This window comes from Macaca nemestrina, chromosome X (genome assembly GCF_043159975.1).
Source record: "Macaca nemestrina isolate mMacNem1 chromosome X, mMacNem.hap1, whole genome shotgun sequence".
Lineage (NCBI taxonomy): Eukaryota > Metazoa > Chordata > Mammalia > Primates > Cercopithecidae > Macaca > Macaca nemestrina.
The window spans coordinates 113,321,005-113,333,738 of NC_092145.1; the positions used below are offsets into that span (position 1 = coordinate 113,321,005).

General features: G+C 43.6%; 1 long non-coding RNA gene across 2 annotated transcripts in view; it reads left to right on the forward strand.

The window, feature by feature from the left end:
- The window catches only part of LOC105463736 (uncharacterized), a 38,755-nt gene that overhangs the window by 16,299 nt on the left and 9,722 nt on the right, over positions 1-12,734 (forward strand). For both annotated transcript variants that reach the window (XR_976490.3, XR_011618416.1), the window contains one exon: positions 10,261-10,372. This is a non-coding gene — a long non-coding RNA (uncharacterized lncRNA). The remainder of the gene's footprint in view (positions 1-10,260; positions 10,373-12,734) is intronic.

Below are 12,734 nucleotides of genomic sequence, written 5' to 3' on the forward strand. Positions count from 1 at the left end.
GCCCGTGGTGTACTACCTGAGTACCACTGTTTGTTATTCAGGGCCCGAGGGTTCTTTAGTCAGCAGATGTTGTATTATACCAGGACTAGAGCCTTCCCTTCAAGGCAGCAGGTTCTCTTTTTCTTTTCCTTTTTTTTTTTTTTTTTTTTTGAGATGGAGTCTCACTCTGTCGCCCAGGCCGGAGTACAGTGGTGCGATCTCAGCTCACTGCAAGCTCCGCCTCCTGGGCTCATGCCATTCTCCTGCCTCAGCCTCCCCAGTAGCTGGGACTACAGGCGCCCGCCACCACGCCTGGCTAATGTTTTGTATTTTTAGTAGAGACGGGGTTTCACAGTGTTAGCCAGGATGGTCTCGATCTCCTGACCTCGTGATCCGCCAGCCTCGGCCTCCCAAAGTGCTGGGATTACAGGTGTGAGCCACCACGCCCAGCCAACAGCAGGTTCTCTTATGGCCCAAGGTGTGTCTAGAAATGTCATTTGGGGCCAGGCACAGTGGCTCATGTCTGTAATCCTAGCACTTTAGGAGGCCAAGGTGGGCAGATCACTTGAGGCCAGGAGTTTGAGACCAGTCTGGCCAACATGGTGAAACCCCGTCTCTACTAAAAATACAAAAGTTAGCTGGGTGTGGTGGCACGTGACCGTAATCGCAGCTATTCGGGAAGCTGAGGCAGGGAGAATTGCTTGAACCCAGGAGGTGGAATTTGCAGTGAGCCAAGATCGCACCACTGCACTCCAGCCTGGGTGACAGAGTGAGACTCCTTCTAAAAAAAAGTTTGAAAAATGTCATCTGGGAGCTAGGGCCTGGAACAGGGGCTTCAGGACTCTGCCTGGTGCCATATCCTACTGTGGCTGAGCTGGCATCCAAGTTGCAAGACAAAGTCCCCTTTACTCTCCCCGCTCCTCTCCTCAAGTAGAGGAAAGGAATCTCTTCCAGTGGTTTGAGCTGCACTGCTTGGGGTTGGGAGAGGGGTGGCTCAAGCACTCCCTTGGCCACCCCAGCCGATGTTTCACTGGGTTGTGTGTCCAAATCCACTGACTCCAAGCCCAGCACAGCACTAGGACTTGCCCAGGAATGGTAGTCCTTGTAGCCTAGACTGACTTTCAAGTTTATTTAGGACCGCAGAGCACTTTAGCCCACGGTGGTGAGGCTTGCCAAAACTCAGGTTCTGACTGCTGGGATGGACAATTTGCCTCTGGCTAGGGCTGGTCCAAGTGCTCCCCCCAGGGGTGCCGGCTTAGTTCTCTCCGGTTTTTGCTTTCTGTTGTGACAGGGAAGCACTGAGTTCCAGTACAAAGTCTCACAACTGCTGTGCTCTCCTGCCCACAAGCACACAGATTCTCTCTCTATGCCACATACCCACTACCAGGGGATGGGGGTGGGGTGGTGTAGGTGATTCAAGGCTGTCTTTCCTACCCACTTTAGTGCCTCTTTCGGTGATAGGAAGTTAAAACCAGGTACTGTGATTGCTCACCTGAATTTTGGTTCTTATGAAGGTGCTTTTTTATGTGGATAGGTGTTCGATTTGGCATTCCTGTGAGGAGGATGATCAGGAGGCTTCTATTCAACCATCTTGCTCCCTAGGTTGACAGTTTTTAAAATTCATTCTTTGAAAAATGTTGCACCACTGGGCCATTTTTATATCTTCTATGTCTCTCGTTGAACTCTTTTGAACTTGTGGAACATAGCTTTAATAACTCTTAATGTCCTTCTCTGCTAATTAATTTATGCATCAAATCTGGGTTGGTTTTCATTGATTGATTGTTGTCTTCATATTTTCCTGCCTTGTTGCATGATTAGTAATTTTTTTTTTTCTTCCCCCAAGATGGAGTCTTGCTCTATCGCCCAGGCTGGAGTGCAGTGGCGCGATCTCAGCTCACTGCATCCTTTGTCTCCCAGGTTGAAGCAATTCTCCTGCCTCAGCCTCTTGAGTAGCTGGGATTACAGGCGCCCGCCACCACACTCAGCTAATTTTTGTATGTTTAGTAGAAACGGGGTTTTACTATGTTGGCCAAGCTAGTCTTGAACTCCTGACCTCGTGATCCACCTGCCTTGGCCTCCCAACGTGCTGGGATTACAGGCGTGAGCCATCATGCCCCGCCTGATTAGTAAGTTTTTTGTTTGTTTGTTTGTTTTTAGAGACAGGGTCAGCTCTGTCACTCAGGCTGGAGTGCAGTGGTGCCATCATAGGTCATTGCCTCCTTGAACTACTGAGTTCCAGCAATCCTCCCAAATGGCCTTTTGAACACCTAGGACTACAGTCATGCGCCACCACACCTAGCTAATTTTTGAATTTTTTGTAGAGACAGGATCTTGCTATGTTGCCCAGGCTGCCCTGGAACTTCTGGCCTTAAACAATCCTCCTTCCTCAGCCTTCTAAAGTGCTGGATTAGAGGCATGAGCCACTGTGCCTGGTCCCATTAAGTTTTTCTTTTCTTTTCTTACTTTTTTTTTTGTTTTTTTGAGACGGAGTCTCACTCTGTCGCCCAGGCTGGAGTACAGTGGCTCCATCTCGGCTCACTGACATGGCTGCCTCCTGAGTTCAAGTGATTCTCCTGCCTCAGCCTCCTGAGTAGCTGGGATTACAGGCACGCGCCACCACACCTGGCTAATTTTTTTGTATTTTTAGTAGAGACAGGGTTTCACCATTTTGGACAGGCTGGTCTCGAACTCCTGACCTCAGGTGATCCACCCACCTCGGCCTTCCAAAGTGCTGGAATTACAGGCATGAGCCACTGCGCCCGGCCCTATTAAGTTTTGATTGGATGTCAAACATTGTGATTTTTTTTTTCTTTTTGGGTGCTGGATATTTTTGCATTCAATATAAATCTTCTTGAACTTTGTTGAGTTGCAGTTAAGTTTCCTTGGAAATATTTTTATCTTTTAAGGTCTAGCTTTTATGATCTGTTTGATGGAGTCTTGAGCAGTGCTTTTTGTAGGGCTAATTATTCTCCACAACTGAGACAAGACCTTCCTGAGGACTCTACCCAATACCTCATGAATTATGCATTTTTTCCAATCTGACTGGTGGGAGCAGGCACTATTACTGGCTCTGTGTGAGCATGAGGCACTATTCCCTCTAATCCTTTCAGATGTTCTCTCCCTGGCCCCAGGCAGTTTCCTCACATGCATATACTGATCAGTAAGTAGTCTTTTGAATACCGAAGCATATGCTCTTCAGATCTCCAGGGTTCTCTGTCTATATTAGGGTTCTCCAGAGAAACAGCACCAATGAGATATATTAGGATATATGTATCTATATTTATCTATCTATCTACCTACCTATCTATCTATCCATCCACCCAGAGATTTTAAGGAATTGGCTCACATGATTGTGGAGGCTGGCAAAGTTCGAAACCTTCAAGGTAGACTAGCAAGCTGGAGACCCAGGGAAGCGCTGATGCTTTAGTGTGAGTCCGAAGGCAGCCTCCTGGCAGAATTCTCTCTTCTGGGGAGATCAGTCTTTTTCTATTAAGGCCTTCAACTGATAGGATGAGACCCGTGTGCATTATGGAGGGTAATCTGCTTTACTCAAAGTCTACTGATTCAATGTCAATCTCATTTAAAAACTACCTTCACAGAAACATCTAGAATAATGTTTCACCAAATATCTGGGTACCAAGGCCTAGCCAGGTTGACACACAAAATTAACCATCACATTCTTTGTGTAGCGTTTTGCTTTCTGGTACTCTGTTCTATCAACTCTAGCTATTTTGATCTCCCAGAAGTCTTAGCTCCAAATCCTCAACTCAGGGAGTCAGGTGGGCTCTACCTCAGTTCTCCCACCTTGTGCCAAAGCCTGAACACTTTCTCAAGGGGCCAAACTGGTCTTCCAGGAGTGGTGGCTCATGCCTCTAAATCCTAGCACTTTGGGAGACAAAGGCAGGAGGATCACTTGAGCTCAGGAGTTTGAGACCAGCCTGAGCAACATAGGGAGATGCTGTCTCTACTAAAAATTAAATAATAAAAAAAAAATTAGCTGCATGTGGTGGTGCACACCTGTAATCCCAGCTACTCGGGAAGCTGAGGCAGGAGGATCCCTTGAGCCTAGGAGGTCGAGGCTGCAGTGAGCCATGATCATGCCACCTGCACTCCAGCCTGGGCAACATAGCAAGACCCTGTCTCAAAAAAAAAAAAAAAGGCAGTAAACTGGGGAATCGTTTAACTCTTCATCTCATTTGTTTCCCATCTCTCTATCCTTGGTTGCCTGCTGTCCATTGTTCAAAACCTGTTGTTTCATGCATTTTTCTGGTTTCTTTGGTTGTTTCAGGTGGGAGGGTAAATCTGATCCCTGTCCATCTTTGGGACAATCAAATCTGAATCATATGTTCTTCTCCAGTATAGCCTCTCAATATGATTTAGAAGAAATCTAGATGAGACTAAGCAGTTTACCTTTTTTTTTTTTTTGATGGAGTCTCGCTCTGTCACCCAGGCCGGAGTGCAGTGGCGCCATCTCGGCTCACTGCAAGCTCCGCCTCCCGGGTTCACGCCACTCTCCTGCCTCAGCCTCCTGAGTAGCTGGGACCACGGCACCCACCACCACGCCTGGCTAATTTTATTTTGTATTTTTAGTAAAGATGGGGTTTCACCGTGTTAGCTAGGATGGTCTGGATCTCCTGACCTTGTGATCTGCCTGCCTTAGCCTCCCAAAGTGCTGGGATTACAGGCGTGAGCCACCGCGCCCGGCCAAGCAGTTTACTTTCAAATAACTTGGGCCCTAAAAAATTCTTAACTGATTAAAGTAAATCTAAATGAAACTGAGTAATTGATGTGAAAACAAGCTCAGAATCACACATTCTACTCCAATGTAACTTCTCAATATCAGTTAGAATAAATCTAGCACAACTAAGCAATTTATGTACAAAATAACTTAGAATCACATATTTTCCCTAAATAAATTTTTATAGTGAGTTAATCTAGGTGAAACTAAGAGCTTTATTTTAAAATATTCAGAATCATAATTTTTTTTTCTCAAAAGTAATATCTTATGGAGAGTTAAGAGTATGTGAAGATGAAACTAGCTGTATATGTACTAACAAGCAAAAGATCACACATAGTTCTAAAAAATAACTGCATATGGTGACTTAGTGCAACTCTAGGTAAAATTATCAATATAAGTGAAAACAAGCTTAGAATGACACATTGTTCTCAAAAGTAATTTCCCATTGTGAGTTAGGGCAAAATTAGATGAAAAGAAGCAGCACATCTTAAAATAAGCTTAGAACCTCACATTCTTTGGCAAGGAAACCAATTCTTTGAGCAAAGTTTGAGCAAATTTAGATTAGTCTAAGCATAAGCATTATAAGTAAAAATGTGCTTAGAATCACACATTCTTTTCTCTTTCTTTCTTTCTTTCTTTCTTTCTTTCTTTCTTTCTTTCTTTCTTTCTTTCTCCTTCCTTCCTTCCTCCCTCCCTCCCTCTTTCTTTCTTTCTTTCTTTCTTTCTTTCTTTCTTTCTTTCTTTCTTTCTTTCTTTCTCTTTCTTTCTTTCCCCTTCCTTCCTCCCTCCCTTCCTCCCTCCCTCCCTCCCCCCCTCTCTCTTTTCTTTCTTTCTTTCTTTCTTTCTTTCTCTCTCTCTCTCTCTCTTTCCTTTCTTTCTTTCTTTCTTTCTTTCTTTCTTTCTTTCTTTCTTTTTCTTTCTTTCTCTCTTTCTTTCTTTTCTTTCTTTCTTCTTTTTTTTTCTTTTTCTTTTTTTTTTGAGACAGAGTCTCATTCTGTTGCTCAGGCTGGAGTGCAGTGGCGTGATCTTGGCTCACTGCAACCTCTGCCTCCTGAGTTCAAGCTATTCTCCTGCCTCAGCCTCTGGAATAGTTGGGACTACAGGCATGTGCCACTATGCCCGGCTAATTTTTTTGTGTTTTTAGTAGAGACAGGATTTCACCATGTTGGCCAGGCTTGTCTTGAAACTCCTGACTTCAAGTGATCTGCTTGCCTTGGCCTCCCAAAGTGGTGGGATTACAAGCATGAGCCACTGTGCCTGGCCAAAAATCACACATTTTTCTTCCAAAGTAATTAACTTTTCTTTCTTTGTTTTTATTTTTTTTAATTTTTATTTTTTTAATTGAGGCAGAGTCTCGCTTTGTCACCCAGGCTGGAGTGCAGTGGCACGATCTTGGCTAACTGCAACCTCTGCTGCCCGGGTTCAAGTGATTATCATGCCTCAGCCTCAGCCTCCCGAGTAGCCATGTGCCACCACACGTGGCTAATTTTTTTTTTTTTTTTTGTATTTTTAGTGGAGACGGCTTTTGCCTTGTTAGCCAGGCTGGTCTCGAACACCTGACCACACGTGATCTGCCCACCTTGGCCTCCCAAAGTGCTGGGATTACAGGCAGGAGGCACTGCACCTGGTCCCAAAGTAACTTTTTATTGTGAGTTAGAATAAATTTAGATGAAATCAGCAGTATTTGTGAGAATAAGCTCTGTGAAAACACCAAAATAACACACTCTTCTCAAAGTAACTTCTTATGGCTAATTAGAGAAAGTATTATTATTATTATTATTATTATTATTATTATTATTATTATTATATTATTTGTGATGGAGCCTCACTCTGTGGCCCAGGCTGGAGTGCGGTGGCGCAATCTCGGCTCATTGCAACCTCCACCTCCTGGATTCAAGTGATTCTCCTGCCTCAGCTTCCCAAGTAGCTGGGATTACAGGTGCCCGCCACCACGCCTGGCTATTTTTTTTTTTTTTTGTATTTTCAGTAGAGATGGAGTTTCACCATGTTAGCCAGGCTGGTCTTGAACTCCTGACCTCAGGTGATCTGCCCGCCTCATCCTCCCAAAGTGCTGGGATTACAGGCGTTGAGCCACCGTGCCCGGCCTCCCTTAGGTCTGTTCTAAAAGGACTCTGCATCCTCTGTGGAAGTCTCCAGGGCTACCTCTGCCAATCCCTCTCTTCTCCTTTCTCCCCTGCATGAGAAATGGGGTCACAAAATCTCCAGGCTGAGGTCGAGTGGTAAGACAGCTTCAGTGACTGCTTGTGACAGTTGTGACTTAGCCTCTGCAGAGAAAATTAGAGACTTCCTATCAGGACTATGAAGTGGGGACTTAGACTTGGGAGCTGAAATCAGAACTTAGCATCTGTAGGGGGAGTGGAGGAGAGTTGGTCCCTGGAGGGGGATTCGAGGAACCTGGTACTGGTGGCATAAATTGGGACTTATCCTCTGGAGGCAGAGATCCCGACTTGCTTTCTGGCAAGAGAGGTCAAGACTCAGCCTTGAAGCATAAAGTAGGACTTAGGTCCTAGAGCTATTAGTGTGGAGTTAGCTTCTGAAGGGGGAATTGGGGACCTAGTAGCAGGCGACATAGTATCTGGCAGGGGGAAGGCAGGACTTAGTGTCTGGTATGAGGAGTCTGGTGTTAGTGTCTGCCTGGGGACCTTAAACTCAGTGTCTGATGGGTGAGAATCAATGTCTAGAACTGTAAAGGAATTGAAGTTTTACCCTATTTTCAAGCCAATAAGATGTCTTATATCATGGAGGCAAGCAGAAGACAAGAGATTCCTTGGTCAGAGATAAAGGATTTTACTATTCACAGCAAAAGCAGTAGCCAGAGTATCAGCATGACGTTTGGGCTGGTTTGCCATGCCCCCAGGTCTCAGAGAGGTATGCAGGTGGGCCTAGATGCATGTGTGTGCACATAGTGGGGTTGTGTTATAGGAGAGGTACACTGAATGTGGTGGATTTGTTGCTTTTATAATGAACAGTGACAAGCCCTGCTTTTGTCTGGAAGGAGATATTACCTGATTTCTCAAGGGAGCTCACTGAGCCACTGCTTCTGTAAAGAGTGGTCAGGGCCTCGCATTCTTGGCATGCCTGGCATGAATGTGCAGGGACCCTCAGGAACCATGGCACATTGCCTTTTGGTAAGTCAGATTGACCGCATGGTCTGCTTTGTGGTTTGATAAGATGTTCTGATTTGGGGGTTGACCATAAGTCTGGGTTCACAGGTTGACCAGATGTCTTGATTCAACCAACTGTTCCTTTTAGAAGTTTAGTTGACTAGATGTCCATTTAGACAATTGGCCAAGAAAGACTCAGATAGTGCTGGACTTTAAAGTTTGTCAGGGCAGAGGCTTCCACCACTGGGGAGTGGAGCTACAGCCTCTGCCCCACTAGATTGAGTTCCCAGCTCCAGGAGTTCCAGAGAGGGCAAGAGAGCCACACTGGGGACCTCGGATCACCTGTAATTCCTGGTGATCTCCTCCTCAGACTCCTCGGGACACACCACTGTGGCCCCTGGAGCTCCCTGGAGCCATTCCACTCCTCTCCCCTCTACCTTGATTGAGAAATGGGCTGGAAGTGACTGGATTAGGAGGCTAGCCAATTCTGTTGAGGTGGGGGAAGGTTCCCTATTTTAGGCTTCAGATAATCCCTGGCCTTCTGAGGGTCCTCAATAAAGACCTCTATACTCTCTTTGGAGCATTGGGAGCCTCCCTGTGCCAGCCTTGTTGCTCTCTCAACACTCTTTTTTGAGAAATGGGAATGAAAAAGAACCAAGTAGAGATCAGACAACTAGTAGGCCACAGTGAGGGTTGGAGATGGGGAGAAGGAGGCCAGCCTGGGCCGTCATATCCACCTGGTACCTTGGAGAGCTCCAATGAAATGGTCTTTGCAGGTTAGCTTTGAGCCCAGGAATTCATAAACAACTTTACTTTGCTTTCCCCAGCTCCTGACCGCATGTGCATGGATTGGATCCTGATTTACATACCAAAGACTGTGAGCTGAGCTAATGCTAGACCTCTGTCCAAGTCCTAGACTAACTACTGGGTGGTACACAATGGGATGGACCTGAATAACACTGTAAAGTCTGTAAAAACTGAATGGAAAAAAAAAAAAACCCTACATCAACAGAAGACAGGATGGAACCTAACCTGTGGCCTGAACCTAACCGTATAGATTGCCTGCTAAAACAAATGTATCAACATTCTTCATATGATTTAAACAAGGCCCATATTATGTATTTTGAATACATAATATTCCAAATGGCCAGGATACAATCCAAAATTACTCAGCATGCAAAGAATAATGAAATGCTCAATTCAAATGGGGAACAACAACCAGTAGATGCCAAGAATGAGATGATGCAGATGTTGGAATAATCTGACAAGAACTTTAAAGCAGCTTTATAAAAATGATTGAATGAGCAATCATCCTTGAAACAAATATTAAAATGGAAAGTATTGGAATAGAAAAGAGGAGACACAAAGACTAACCAAATGGAAATTTTGGAATTGAAAGATAAAATTTTAAAAAATCACTGGGTAGGCACAACAGCAGAATAGAGATGACAGAGTGAAGAGCCAGTGAACTTAAGATAGATCAATACAAAATATTAAATCTGAACAACACAGTGAAAAAAAAAGACTGAAAAACAACAACAGTCTGAGGAACTTGTGGAACAACAAAAAGTCTAATATTCAAGCTATTGGAGTCCAAGAAAGAGAAGAGTGTGGGGCAGAAAAAGTATTTGAGGCTGGGTGAAGCCAGTGGCTCAAGCCTGTAATTTCGGCACTACGGGGGAGCCAAGACGGGAGGATCATCTGAGCCCATGAGTTTGAGACCAGCCTAGGCAACATAAGGAGATCCTGTCTCTAAAAAATAAAAAATAAATAAATAAAAAATTTAAAAGCTAGGTGTGGTGGCATTTGCCTGTGGTCTCAGCTACTTGGGAGGTTGAGGTGGGAGGATTGCTTGAGCTCAGGAGGTCAAGTCTGCAGTGAGCTGTGATTGTGCCACTGCACTACAGCCTGGGTGACAGAGAAAGACACTGTCTCAAAAAATATACATATTTAAAGCAATAATGGCCCCAAACTTTCCAAGTTAGGTAAAGACATAAAGTCAAGAAGATGGGCAAACCCCCAATAGGATAAAGCCAAAGAAATCCACATCCAGACACATAATCAAATTGCTGAAAACTAAAGGTAAAATAAAATATCTTGAAAGCAGTGAGAGAAAAATGGCTCATTACCTGCAGGAGAACAGTGATTTCAATGACTATGGATTTCTCATCACAAACCGTGAAGGTCAGCGCTATGGTTTTAGCATCCCCACCAAAACTCACGTTGAAACCTTAGTTTCCAGTGCAGCAATGTTGGCAGAGGGTACCTTTAAGAGATGATTAGGTTGTTAAGATACATTAATGTCTTTCTCGTGAGACTAGATTAGTTCTTATGGATTATTTCTCTGAAATGGATTAGTTCCTATGAGAGCAGGTTGTTATAAAGTGAGGTTGTCTCTTGTGTTTGGTTTCTCTGCAGGCACCTGCTGCCCCTTTGGCTTCTCTGCCATGTTGTGGTGCAGCATGAGGCCCTCACCAGAAGTTGAGCAGATGCCAGCACCATGCTGTTAACCTTTCCAGCCACCAGAGTTGTGAGTAAAATAAACCTCTTTCTTCGTAAGTTTACCCAGACCCAGGTATTCTATGATAGCAATACAAAACAGACTCTGATAGACAGAAGGAAATGACACATTTTTAAAGTGCTGAAAGGCTGAAAGAGAAGAACTATTGACCCTGAATTGCACATCCAGTGAAAATAGCCTTCATGTGAAATAAAGATATTCTCATATGAAGGAGTGAAATAAAGACATTCTCATATGAAAGAAAAGAAAACTAAGGGAATTCATAGCCAGGATACCTATTCTAAAAGAATTGCTAAAGGATACCTATTCTAAAAGAATTGCTAAAGGAAGTTCCTTTTTTTTTTTTTTGATCAAGTTGCCCAGGCTGGAATGCAGTGGTGTGATCTCGGTTCACTGCAACCTCCACTTCCCTCCACTTCCCGGGTTCAGGCCATTCTCCTGCCTCAGCCTCCTGAGTAGCTGGGATTACAGGCGCCCACCATGATGCCTGGCTAATTTTTGTATTTTTAGTAGAGACAGGGTTTCACCATCTTGGCCAGGCTGGTCTTCAACTCCTGACCTCAGGTGATCCGACTGCCTCAGGCTCCCAAACTGCTGGGATTACAGGCGAGAGCCACCGTTCCCAGCCAGGAAGTTCTTTATAAAAAGGATACAAGAAGGAAACTTGGAACATCAGGAATGAAGGAAGAAGAATGGGAATGGTAAACATCTTGGTAAATATAAGGGACTATTCTCCTTTTTAGTTCTTTAAAACATGCTTGACTGTTCAAAGCAAAAAAATTTAACATTGATGAGTTTTCAATGTATACAGAATATATAATACACTTGTAACATGAAGGAGAAAGGCTCATGCCTGTAATCCCAACATTTTGGGAGACTGAGGTCAGGAGTTCGAGACCAGCCTGGTCAACATGGTGAAACCCCGTCTCTACTAAAAATACAAAAATTAGTTGTGCATGGTGGCGGGCACCTGTAATCCCAGCTACTCAGGAGGCTGAGGTGGGAGAATCACTTGAACCTGGGAGGTGGAGATTGAAGTGAGCCGAGATCACACCACTGCACCCCAGCCTGGGCAACAGAGTGAGAGACTCCATCTCAAAATAAAAACAAAAAACAAATCAAACTTGAATTTCAAAGAATTGAAATAAAAAATATGCTCTCTGATCATAATGGAATTAAACCTGAAATCAATACCCAAAAAGATAATAATGAAATCTCCAATCATTTAGAAATTAAACACACTTCTAAATAATCCATGGGTCAAAGAAAATGTCTCTAAGGAAATTAGAAAATATTTTGAATTTACCAACAATGAAAAGACAATATATCAGACTTTGTGGGCTGCAGAAAGAGCAGTACTGAGAGGAAATGTATAGCATTAAATGTTATTTTAGAACAGAAGAAATGTCTTAAACCCATAATCTGAGATTCCAATGTAAGAAACTAGAAAAAGAGCAAAATAAATCAGAATAAAGCAGAAGGAAGGAATAACAAAGATAAAAGGATAAATCAGTGAAATTGACAACCAAAAAATGAAATCAAAAGCTAGTTTGAAAGATCAGCGCAACTGATAAACCTCTAGCACGATTGACAAAGAAAAAAGACACAAATAACCAATAGCAGGCAAAAAAGGGGATATCACTACAAACCTCTCAGGCATTATTAAAAAGATAATAAGGAAATACTACGAATAACTCTACACACATAAATTTGACAACTTAGATGAAAAGGATCAATTCCTTGGAAGCCACAAGCTAATAGACCTCACCAAAATTAAATAAGGCACCCAAGTGACCTTATAATTATTAAGGAATGTTTAAAAACTTCGGAAAAAGAAATCTCCAGGTCCAAATAGTTTCACTGATGAATTTTGCCAAATGTTTAAAGAATAATAAAAATTATACATTATCTTTTTTTTTTTTTTTTTTTTTTTTGAGAAGGAGTCTTGCTCTGTCACCCAGACTGGAGTGCAGTGGCGCGATCTCGGCTCACTGCAAGCTCCGCCTCCCGTGTTCACGCCATTCTCCTGCCTCAGCATCCCGAGTAGCTGGGACTACAGGCGCCCGCCACCACGCCTGGCCAATTTTTTGTATTTTTAGTAGAGACGGGGTTTCACTGTGTTAGCCAGGATGGTCTCGATCCGCCCACCTCGGCCTCCCAAAGTGCTGGGATTACAGGTGTGAGCCACCGTGTCTGGCCTATACATTATCTTTTCCAGATAGTAGAAGAGGGAATACTTTCCAGTTCATTTTATAAGGCCAGAATTACCCTGATGTCAACCACAGACAAAAGATAGTAGATGCAAAAATCCTCAACAAAATATTAGAAAATGGAATTCAGCAACATATAAAAGTAATAATATATCATGACC